Raw genomic sequence first — 10,637 nt, forward strand, 5'->3', positions numbered from 1 at the left:
ATGTCTGGGGCCCTGTACCTGTAGATTCTCGGAAAGGCTTCAGATATTATTTGCTATTAGTTAATGATTACTCAAGGTTTTACTGGTTATTTCCCATAAAAAATAAATCTCAAGTGTTTGATTGCTTCAAAATTTTTAAGCCCATTGTTGAAAATCAAGTTGGCTTTGCTATTAAATCTTTTCAGTCTAATAATGGTGGCAAATTTACAAGTTCTGAGTTTAAAAGTTATCTTCAACATCATGGTATATTTCATCACTTCTCGTATCCCCATACACCTGAACAAAATGGTCTTGTTGAACACAAGTACCAACACATCATTGAAATTGGTCTTAGCATGCTCAGCAATACAAATTTAAACCCTAAATATTGGGTTGATATCTTCTGAATGGCTACCTACATCATTAACCGGTTGTCAACTCTAGTCCTGAGACATCGCGCACCGCATGAACTTCTTTTCCACTACAAACTTGACTATACTCACCTGTGAGTATTTGGTTGTGTTTGCTACCCTTTACTCATCATTGCAGGTAATTCTCCAGAGGCCATCACTCGTGTCGTCACCAATCTTGGTCTACCTTTTCAGTCAAAGATCTAGAGCATTTGAGTTATTTTCTGGGTATCGAGGTTCATTATCTTAACCACGCTATGCGCCTGTCTCAATAACTCTACATTCTCAATCTACTTAAGAAAGCCACTATGGTTGATGCCAAGTTGTTGGCCACTCAAATGAGTTCGTCTCTCAAGCTCACCAAAACTGACATTGCACCCTTTCCAGATGTAATGTTGTATCGTTGTATTATGAGAGGTCTGCAATATTTGTCTCTCACTCACCCAGATATTGCATTTGTAGTCAACAAAGTTTGTCAGTACATGCATTAGCCTCATGAGGCTCATTGGTCTGTCATCAAATGCATCCTTTGCCACTTAAAGGACATTGTTGAATATGGTCTCCATCCATCTTCTTCTCTTGCCCTCAGTGCCTTCTTTGATACTCAGGGTGTCTGAATGATCACAAATCCACCGGGGGGTTTATTGTCTTTTTAGGCAACAATGTTATCTATTGGTCCTTCTGCAAACAACGCATAGTTGCACGGTCTAGCATCAAAGCCGAGTACAAGTCTCGTGCTTGTGCCACCTTTGACTTGTTGTGGTTAAAGTCCTTACTCATGAAACTTGGTGTTGACCTGCACACCCCACCTATTTTGTGGTGTGATAATATTGAAGCATTATTCTTAGTAGCCAATCCAGTGTTTCATGCTCGCTCGAAACATGTCAAGATCAATTTTCATTTTGTTCGAGATCACGTCTGCACTGGCAATATCTAAATTTAGCTTATTTCCTCTAGTGATCAGCTTGTTGATGGTCTCACCAAGTCATTGTCTACAATCAAGTTTCAAGAATTTTGTGACAAGCTCAACGTGTGTGCCCCCCCCACTGATCTTGCAGGAGCGTGTTAAGATCAACAGTAACTCCTTCGAGTTATAGTCCATGGATAACAAGTGACCAAACATTTATCGATTCTCTATTCCTCAAAAATTGGCAAATGTAGTTGTTTTACTGGTTGTTATTATCTTGTGATAAGGGCTCCTCAAATCTCGTATTCGACTAGTGTACTTGTCAGCCAAATGTTACCTGTTAGTTATTATCTTATCATGTATCATATCTTCCTAAAGTCATGTATGGCTAAGAGATACTCTAGCCATAAATGTATCTAGTAGTTATCGTGTTTTTCTTTAATAAGATATCAACTCACATCTCATGATAATATGAGAGTGTGCATTCCTATTCCCTATCGTCCATCTTTTAGCTAACGGTGGAGTCATTTTTTGACATTTATGGGTAGTGGACGAAACCCTTGCTTTTTGTTGGGCACAACCCGAGCCCAACCCATACCTCTCTCTCTCTCTCTCTTTTGAGAAGTCAGCAGAGCCATGCAATGAGAGGAATCAACTTTCCCTTGCCTCATAGAATGGGTTGCATAAAATATATATAGTTTCCTAGATTATGGGATAACAAATTTACAAAACAAGAAACAAAATTGATATACACGGCAACTAATCTTCTAATTTGTAGGTTGCCATATATAGCCTTTCCAAATGTACATACATGCATTGAATTTGAACATCCCTTATCCTCTAATGATATTTTAAAGTAGGGTACGACAGGATCGACCTGCTTCTTCTTATCAATATCTCAACACTCTCAAACTGGAGAGTGGAGATCTAAAACTCCCTATTTGATTACCAAGATCGTAATTTATTTTTTTTAAGGCCATTGTAAAATGGTCAACAACTTGATATTTTGATAGAACATAAATAGTTCTATGACATCATTGGTGAGCTTTTCTCAAACTAAATGGTAGTCAATGTCGATATGTTTTGTTCTTTCATGAAATACTGGATTTGCTATGATATAAATTGTTGCCTAATTATCACACATTAGATCTGCAAATAGGACACTCCAACTTGAAGATCTGTGAAGAGGAACTTCAACCAAGTTATTTTGCAAAAAAAAAATTGTGTGAATCTATCTTTAAGTGAGAGGGTGCAATACCTGAGGAGCATATCAATATATCTTGCAAACCATAGGAGGTCTGTTGAGTGAAGGTTAAAATAATCATTTTAACAACAAACATTTGCGGTTTTGGACATCGGATAGAATTTTGAAAATTGTAGGGTTTTTAAGAAAACACTATTTTTTTGTACAGTACAACCATTTTCTGATCTTTGAAATTGTAGCCGACCTTCCAATGCCTGATTAGTAGCTTCTACTAAGTCACATCTTGAGGTCCTTGCTCTGTTGGTTGCCAAACTGGAGTTTGTGGGGGGAGACTTGCCCCCAAGGTCGACTCTACTTGGATGGGTGCGTGCTACATGGAAGAGTAACTACAAAATCCAACCTCCAACAGGCTAGATCTGCTTAGCTAGTAAGTGTCGACTGTCACCATGCTATCAAGACTACAAGTCATCTCTTCATGAAATGTGAGCTGGTAAAGGAACTCCATATGGTGTTTTGGAACCATGGTCTGCTCATGCATATGCATATCTGCAGCCCACGGGATCTATTCCTACACCAACAACAAAGTAGGGAAGAGGGATAAACAATTTCTATAGGAGGTGTTGGGTCCTTACCATGTGGAAACATGTTTGGATGCATAAGAATGAACCTCTATATATTCAAAATAGGTCAGGCAATGCAGTTTAGCAGGACCAACATACTATGTTCATGGGCCTGGGTGATAACTCGTCACTTGATTTGAGACTGATTTGTTCCCTATAGGATTTCTTGAAAGTTTATTGATTTATAAATATAAATATAAATTGCCTTTTATTTAAAAAAAATAGAGGATTTTATGTATAAAAAAACATAGAGTTTTGAAGGTTAATGAAAGAAAAGAGGTATCAACACCCTACTTTCAATTTCCTCAATTTTTTGTGTGAGTTCTCTTTCACTTTTTCTAGTTTTCTTTAGTTTCAATGGAATTTGATGCATTAATGTTGGTATGATCATGCCCAGTCCAGTTCAATAGGAATGGAGGAAGTGATTTATCCTCTCATAATTTTGGATAAAAAATGAACTCAAATGTTTGCTATTTAATTAAGCACCTATTGTCTAGCAGCCAATTCTAGCAAATTCTTTGTCCATCAACTATGTTTTACAACTACAATTTATCTTCTAAACTTAAATGCTATCAGTACGAGGTAGATTCGTACTCAAAATTCCTCAAGCATGAGGTATAGAAACCAGCAATTGCTTGCAAGGGATAAACTTATGTTTAGGTCAAGATTGAAAGAAGATGCAGTTGTTTGCAAGTTGTGTTAGAATAGAGAACAGGGAATTGTTTGGCTATGGGGCCCTGTGTTAACAAAAGAGCTAATGATGAGGATGCGCATATCGGCCATGATAATGCTAAGGTCAAATGTGTTAAGCATACCGGGCACAATAATGCTAATGGCGTCAAGAATATTGGATACGATAATGCTAATGTTGATAAGGTCAAATGTGGAATTAGTTATGATAGAGATCACAACAATCTCAGCCATGATAGTGGGACTCTCACAAGAGATGCTGATAAGGCCAAATGTGAATCCAGTCCCGATAGAGATCCCAATAATATTAGACACGATAATGGGACTCTCATAAGAGGTTTTGAGAAAGCTGCACGTGAAGCCAACATGATCAAGACCATCGACAATGGGACTCTCTCAAACAATTATGATGTGATAAAGACCAAGAATACTGAAAATATCAAGTGTGAAGCCAATACCGACAATATCAAGTGTGATAACGGTAATCTTGATAATTTGGTTAAAATGGAGAGAGGTCAAGGTGGCAAATATAACAATGTTATCAAAAAGAAGAATCTAGAAAAATTGACAAAAGTCGATAACAATGTAATCCTTTTAATAGTGGAAAAACTCCACACGTGATTTGTTGAGTGGAGTATCATGGATGTAGGTGGTAGTTCACTGAACCACGTTAAAACTTGTGTGTGAATCTTTTCTTTTTATGGTATCAAAACATCTTCGATTCTCGGCGATTGGTGAATTCTTCTCAATGGCATCAACATCCACCGACTGCTCTATCAAATTCTCACACCCCTTCAACCTGAATGTTGTGAACCTCGTTACAATTAAACTTAATCATTCAAATTTTTTATTATGAAAGACATTGTTGCTTGGCCTTATTGAGAGTCAAGACATTATTAGATTTGTTGATGGAAAAACTCCAATTCTAGCTCAGACCATTGATGGTGTCTCAAATCTAGAGTTTATTGCCTGAAAAAAATCTGACAGGTTGCTGCGAGAATGGATCACAGGCACTCTGTCAGAGAAAGTGTTGGGTCTCGTTGTTGGCTGCCAAACATCTAGTGAGGTACAAAATACTCTTATCAAGGCCTTTGCTTATGTATCGAAAGAACGTGAATTCCTTCTGACACAAAAGTTACAATCATATCGAAAAGAATAACCTCTTAGTAAATAAATATGTCAATGGGTTCAAAAAAATTTATGATAAACTTACAGCTATTGGCAAGCCCATGGAAGATGAAACCAAGGTATTTTGGCTTCAATGGAGTTGATCATGAGCACGATGCATTTATTATAATTATACTAAAGCTACCAATCTCATCATATGATGAAGTAGTTGGCTTACTTCAAGCGCGTGAAACCATGTGCACCGTACATGAAGGTGTGAATAAGTGCTCTGCATTTTTTGGCCAAAAATTTACTAATCAGAAAAATCGGTTTAACACAAAGCAACAGTTTAACTCAAAGGGATGCAGTTTTATCCAAGTCGAACAGAATGGCAGTCAATTCAATCAAAACAAATTCAAATCTGGTTTTAATCAATCGCATGCCAAAGGCAATTAAGGAAACAAAAAGGGGGTCCTCTGTCAAATATGTGGCAAAATAAATCATAGTGCTACTAACTGTTGGCACTGCTTTAATCATGCCTATCAAGCTAAAGATGTTTCATATGCTCTTGCTGCCATGAAACTTGTTGATAGTCAAGATCAAGATTGGTTTCCTGATACAGGAACCACCTCGTATATTGTTGCTAATCCAAGTAATCTCAAGACATGCTCCAAGTATTATGGGTCAAAAAAATTTATGGTTGGAAATGGTGCCATATTGGATATCACTCATATGGTGATCATTCTCTTTACCTGAATAATTTTTTGGTCGTTCTTAAGATTAAAAAGAATTTGGTGTCTGTGAGTCATTTAACTTTTGATATGCCTTGTTTATTTGAATTCTCATCTGATGGTTTTGTGATTAAGGACAAGATGACGGGCAGACAAATGGTGACAGGGAGTAGAGTAGGTGATCTGTACGGATTCAACAACTCAAGGAATATGGGTGATCATAAAATGTAAGTTTTCTTTTCTTTATAGTTTAGAAACTCAAGTTGGGAAGTCTGGCATCAACGACTTGGGCATGTGCATGCACAAGTTGTTGACTTTCTTGAAAAAAATAAATTGATTTCAATAACTTCAAAGCTTGTTAAAAGTGTTTTGCAAGCTGCCAAATGAAAAAAATAAGTAGACTTCCTTTTCTTTCTGTTGATGACCATTGCATGGAATTATTTGGAAAAGTTCATTGTGATATGTGGGGACCTGTTCCTGTTATTTCTCATCAAATATTTAGATTTTATGTTGTCTTTATTAATGAATACTCTCATTTTTCTTGGATATTTCTCCTAAGACATAAATTTAAATTATGCACCAAATTTATTGAATTTCATAAGTATGTTCAAACTCAGTTTGAAAAGCAAATAAAGATTTTTCAAACTAATGAAGGGGGCGAGTTTGGGAGTACTGAACTCGAGACTTACTTAAAGTCAAACGGGATCATTCATCATAAAAGTTGTCCAAAGACTCTAGAACAAAATGGTATGGTTGAACAAAAACATCGGTCTATCACTGAATTGGGGTTGACCATGTTGTTCCATTCTCAAATTCCAACTCAATTATGTGTGGAAGCTTTTTTAACCGCAGGATGGATTATCAATCGGCTACCTACGCCAAGCTTATCTATGCAAACTCCTTATGAGAAGGTTTAAAAAAAAAACAAATTACACAAGCTTAAGAGTCTTCAGATGTTGATGTTTTTCATATCTTCGGGACTATGCAACCAACAAATTTGATCCAAAAACATTAACGTGTGTTTTTCTGGGTTATAGTGATCATCACAAGGGCTACCATTGTTTCTTTTCTTCCACTGGGCATGTTTATACATCAAGATATGCCGTTTTTTATGAAAATGTCTTCCCATATCATAAACCAGGACTTCTCTTCTCTGTCAACCAACATGGAAGTGAGCTCACAAGTTTAGAAGAATGGTCCACTAAAACCGACTCCAACTTGGTCGAGTCTTCTGACTCACAGGATCTCAGAAATGTGACATGTGAGTCACCACAAGCTCCACAACATGAACTAACTCAAACCAACTTGGTCAATGTCATCTCTCAGCCTTGTGCTTCTTCTCCTACTGGTGTTAGACAGTTGGTGGCCAATAAAGACAGTGTTGAAGACCTCTCTGCCATCAAGTCAACTTGAATTCATCACATGGTCACTCGTATGCGGGACAACATAGTAAATTCCAATCCCAAATACTTTATTGCTCTTTCTGTGCCTCTTGAAATAGACTATCATTTTGTTTGAGAAAAAGTTTCTCTAGGGACTATCATCACTTGTTATGTGCCCTCGTTAAAACAACTTGCCGACATTTTCACTAAGCCATTATCAAGCACTCACTTCCTTGATCTCTGCATCAAACTGGGTTTCTCTGCTCCATCCATGACTAGTTTAAGGGGGACTGTTAACAGAAGAGCTAATGACGAGGATGAGCATATCGGCCATGATAATGCTAAGGTCAAATGTGTTAAGCATACCGGGCACAATAATGCTAATGGCGTCAAGAATATCAGATACGATAATGCTAATGTTGATAAGATCAAATATGGAATCAGGTATGAAAGAGATCACGACAATCTTAACCATGATAGCGGGACTCTCACAAGAGATGTTGATAAGGCCAAATGTGAAACCAGTTCCAATAGAGATCCTAACAATATCGAACACGATAATGGGACTCTCATAAGAGGTTTTGATAAGGCTACACATGAAGCCAACACGATCAAGACCATCAACAATGGGACTCTCTTAAACAATTATCAAGTGTGAAGCCAATACCAAGAATATCAAGATTATCGTCGATAACAATAATCTTGATAATTCGGTTAAAATGGAGAGAGGTCAAGGTGTCAAATGTAACAATGTTATCAAAAATAAGAATATAGAAAAATCGACAAAAGTTGATAACAATGTAATCCTTTTAAATAGTGGAAAAACTCCACACGTGATTTGTTGAGTGGAGTATCATGGATGTAGGTGGTAGTTCACTGAACCACATTAAAAACTTCGTGTGAATCTTTTCTTTTTACCCTGTTCTACAGTTTTTTCTCCCTCACTGCTTTGTTTTTTGTTCTTTTTCTTGCTTTCCGTTGAGAGCTATTACATTTATAGGGTGATTCCTTGTAATCCTAAGTCATGTTACTTGAGCTTATTTTTCTATACTAACAAATTTGTATCATTCTAGGGTGGGCTGGAGAGAGAGAGAGAGAGAGTGAGAGAGAGAGAGAGAGAGAGAGAGAGAGAGATTTTCTACACTAAATTGCCGACCAAAATCTCCAAATCAACCAAAATCTTGGGCAAAATCCAAGTACAATATTGGACTAAAACTTGTTTTAAATCTATTAAATGGTTCATGTCGAATGATAATTGGATAAAAAAATACAAAAACCTTAAAACTATAAACTAAACATTTATATCATTCTAAAAAAATAAATCAAAACTAATCACTACAAACAACATAAATTATGCATTTATGTTAAGTAATAAAAAAACACTAATATTATAACCAAAAATCACGTCTTGCAATATTCATATATTCATGCATAATGATAATTGAAAAAAAAAGTACAAGGAAACCCTTAAACTATAACTAAATATTTATGTTATTTAAAAAAAACAAAACCCTAATCCCTACAAACATTATAAATTATGCAGTTATGATTAATTAATAAAAAATCCTTAATATTCTAACCAGAATCAAACCACATAATATTCATGGATTCATGCCTAATGGTATTTAAACACATACACACCTTAAAACCATAAACTAAAAATTTACTTTATTTTAAAAAGAAAATAAAAACCTTAAATCCTAACAAACATTACATTATAGATATGCTAATTAAAAAAAAGCAAAACCCTAATTAAATATTTATGACATTTGAAAAACCAAAATAAAATACATAAATCCTAATAAAAAACAAAAATTTAGGGGTTTGATAAAAAAATCAAGCATTTATTTATAGAATCACACTTAATGATAATTAAAAAGAAAATACCAAATAAACAATACTAAAACATTTATTATATAATCATGTAATTTAAAAAAAAAAACAAATCAATACCCAAAATCCTAAAAGAAATCATAGATTTATACTAATTAAAAAAAAAACAAAACTTCTAATATTCTAACAAAGAACCAAGCATTTATTATTCATGTTTGATGCTAATTAAAAAAATACACACACATACAAACCCTAGTAAGGGCGGACGACCGAAAAGAGAGAAGGGGACCACATCAGGGGTGGACGACCAGCATCAGCGAAGACTTACAGGTTCACAAGAGAGAGAGGGGGGGGACCACAACAGGGGTGGACGGCAAGCATCGGCGAAGCCTCGCAGGAGAGAGAGAGAGAGAGAGAGAGAGAGAGAGAGAGAGAGAGAGAGAGAGAGAGAGAGAGAGAGAGGCGAACTATAACCATCAACATTGTGAAAAACAGGTTCAACCAACAGTGAACCTGCCAAAAATACAAAAAAGTACCAAGGCAAACCTAGAAGCCCAAAAAAGAAAGCAAGATGCAAATACAGATGATCGACGAGCATTACCTTGGCTTAGGAGGTGTCGATGGGTGTTGATTGCACTAAAGCTTAGGAAGGCTGATGCGCAAAATGGCGTACATGTCTGCCAATACCAGGTTCACTAGTTTATTGAAAACCGCTGGAATATGCCAAAAATGGCATTGTTGCAGGTCATCCAAACGACCCACCAGGACGAGAGAAGCCAAGTTCGCCAAATAATCCACTATTTGTTGCAGTGACGTACTGGTTGAGGACCCCACAACAAGTCATTATGAACGATTTCTGGCGTACGCTGACCACAGGCTTATTCCAGGTGACCTTAAAGATGTTTTGAAATATAGTGCACTCCCAAAAAAGGTGAAACGTAGTTTCTTCGGCCGCCTCACACAACACACACTTACTGGAAAGCTGGAATCCGATGGTTTTGAGAAAGTTATCAGTCTGCACCCGATCGTGAAGGATGAGCCATGCCAGGAAACAAGATCTAGGAGTCGATCCCTTGCCCCAGATAAGGCTTACCGGGAACCGGTCCACCCTCGAAGGAAGGAGAGAAATGTAGCATTCTTTTGTGTGGAAAGAGATATTAGGAGCAAAGGCGCATCCTAAGAATTGGGATTGCGAGTCAACAATGCCATTATTTGAAAGGACCGCAAACCAAGCTTGTATTCATGAGTGACGAAGCTTTGACATTGCTTGTTGATTCATGCGAGTGACCCCAACCAATGATTCCACACCCTCGTATTTAGCAAGAAGAATGCTTGTGCACGGGGACCCATATTGGTGTGCAAGTCAGCTCTGCTTCACGACAAAAATCATACACCTCAATTTGGGGTCCTTGATTCCCAAACCCCCTATAAAGAGGAAGCCTTAGAGTTTCTCACCCTATCAGATGACGCTTGTTGTTGGGACCACTTTTAGACCACAAAAAGTTTGCCAAGACCCGAGATAGCTTCTTACTAACCCCCACAGGCATCAGGAATATTAACATAACAAATTTTGGCATGGCGTTTAGGACGTGCTTGATGAGAGTCAGTCTACCCACGATAGAAAGGTAGGAAGCTTGCCAAGCCAAATTTTTTTTCTGAACCTTTTGAAGAGTCATGCTCCAAGCTGCCTCTGTGACCCTACTTAGCTGAAGTGGCAGACCCATATAAGAAAAGGAGTTATCCATTATCGTGCATCAAAAAATCCGCTGGCCCA

This window comes from Nuphar pumila, chromosome 6 (assembly GCF_984573655.1).
Source record: "Nuphar pumila chromosome 6, dmNupPumi1.hap1.1, whole genome shotgun sequence".
Taxonomy (NCBI): Eukaryota; Viridiplantae; Streptophyta; class Magnoliopsida; order Nymphaeales; family Nymphaeaceae; genus Nuphar; species Nuphar pumila.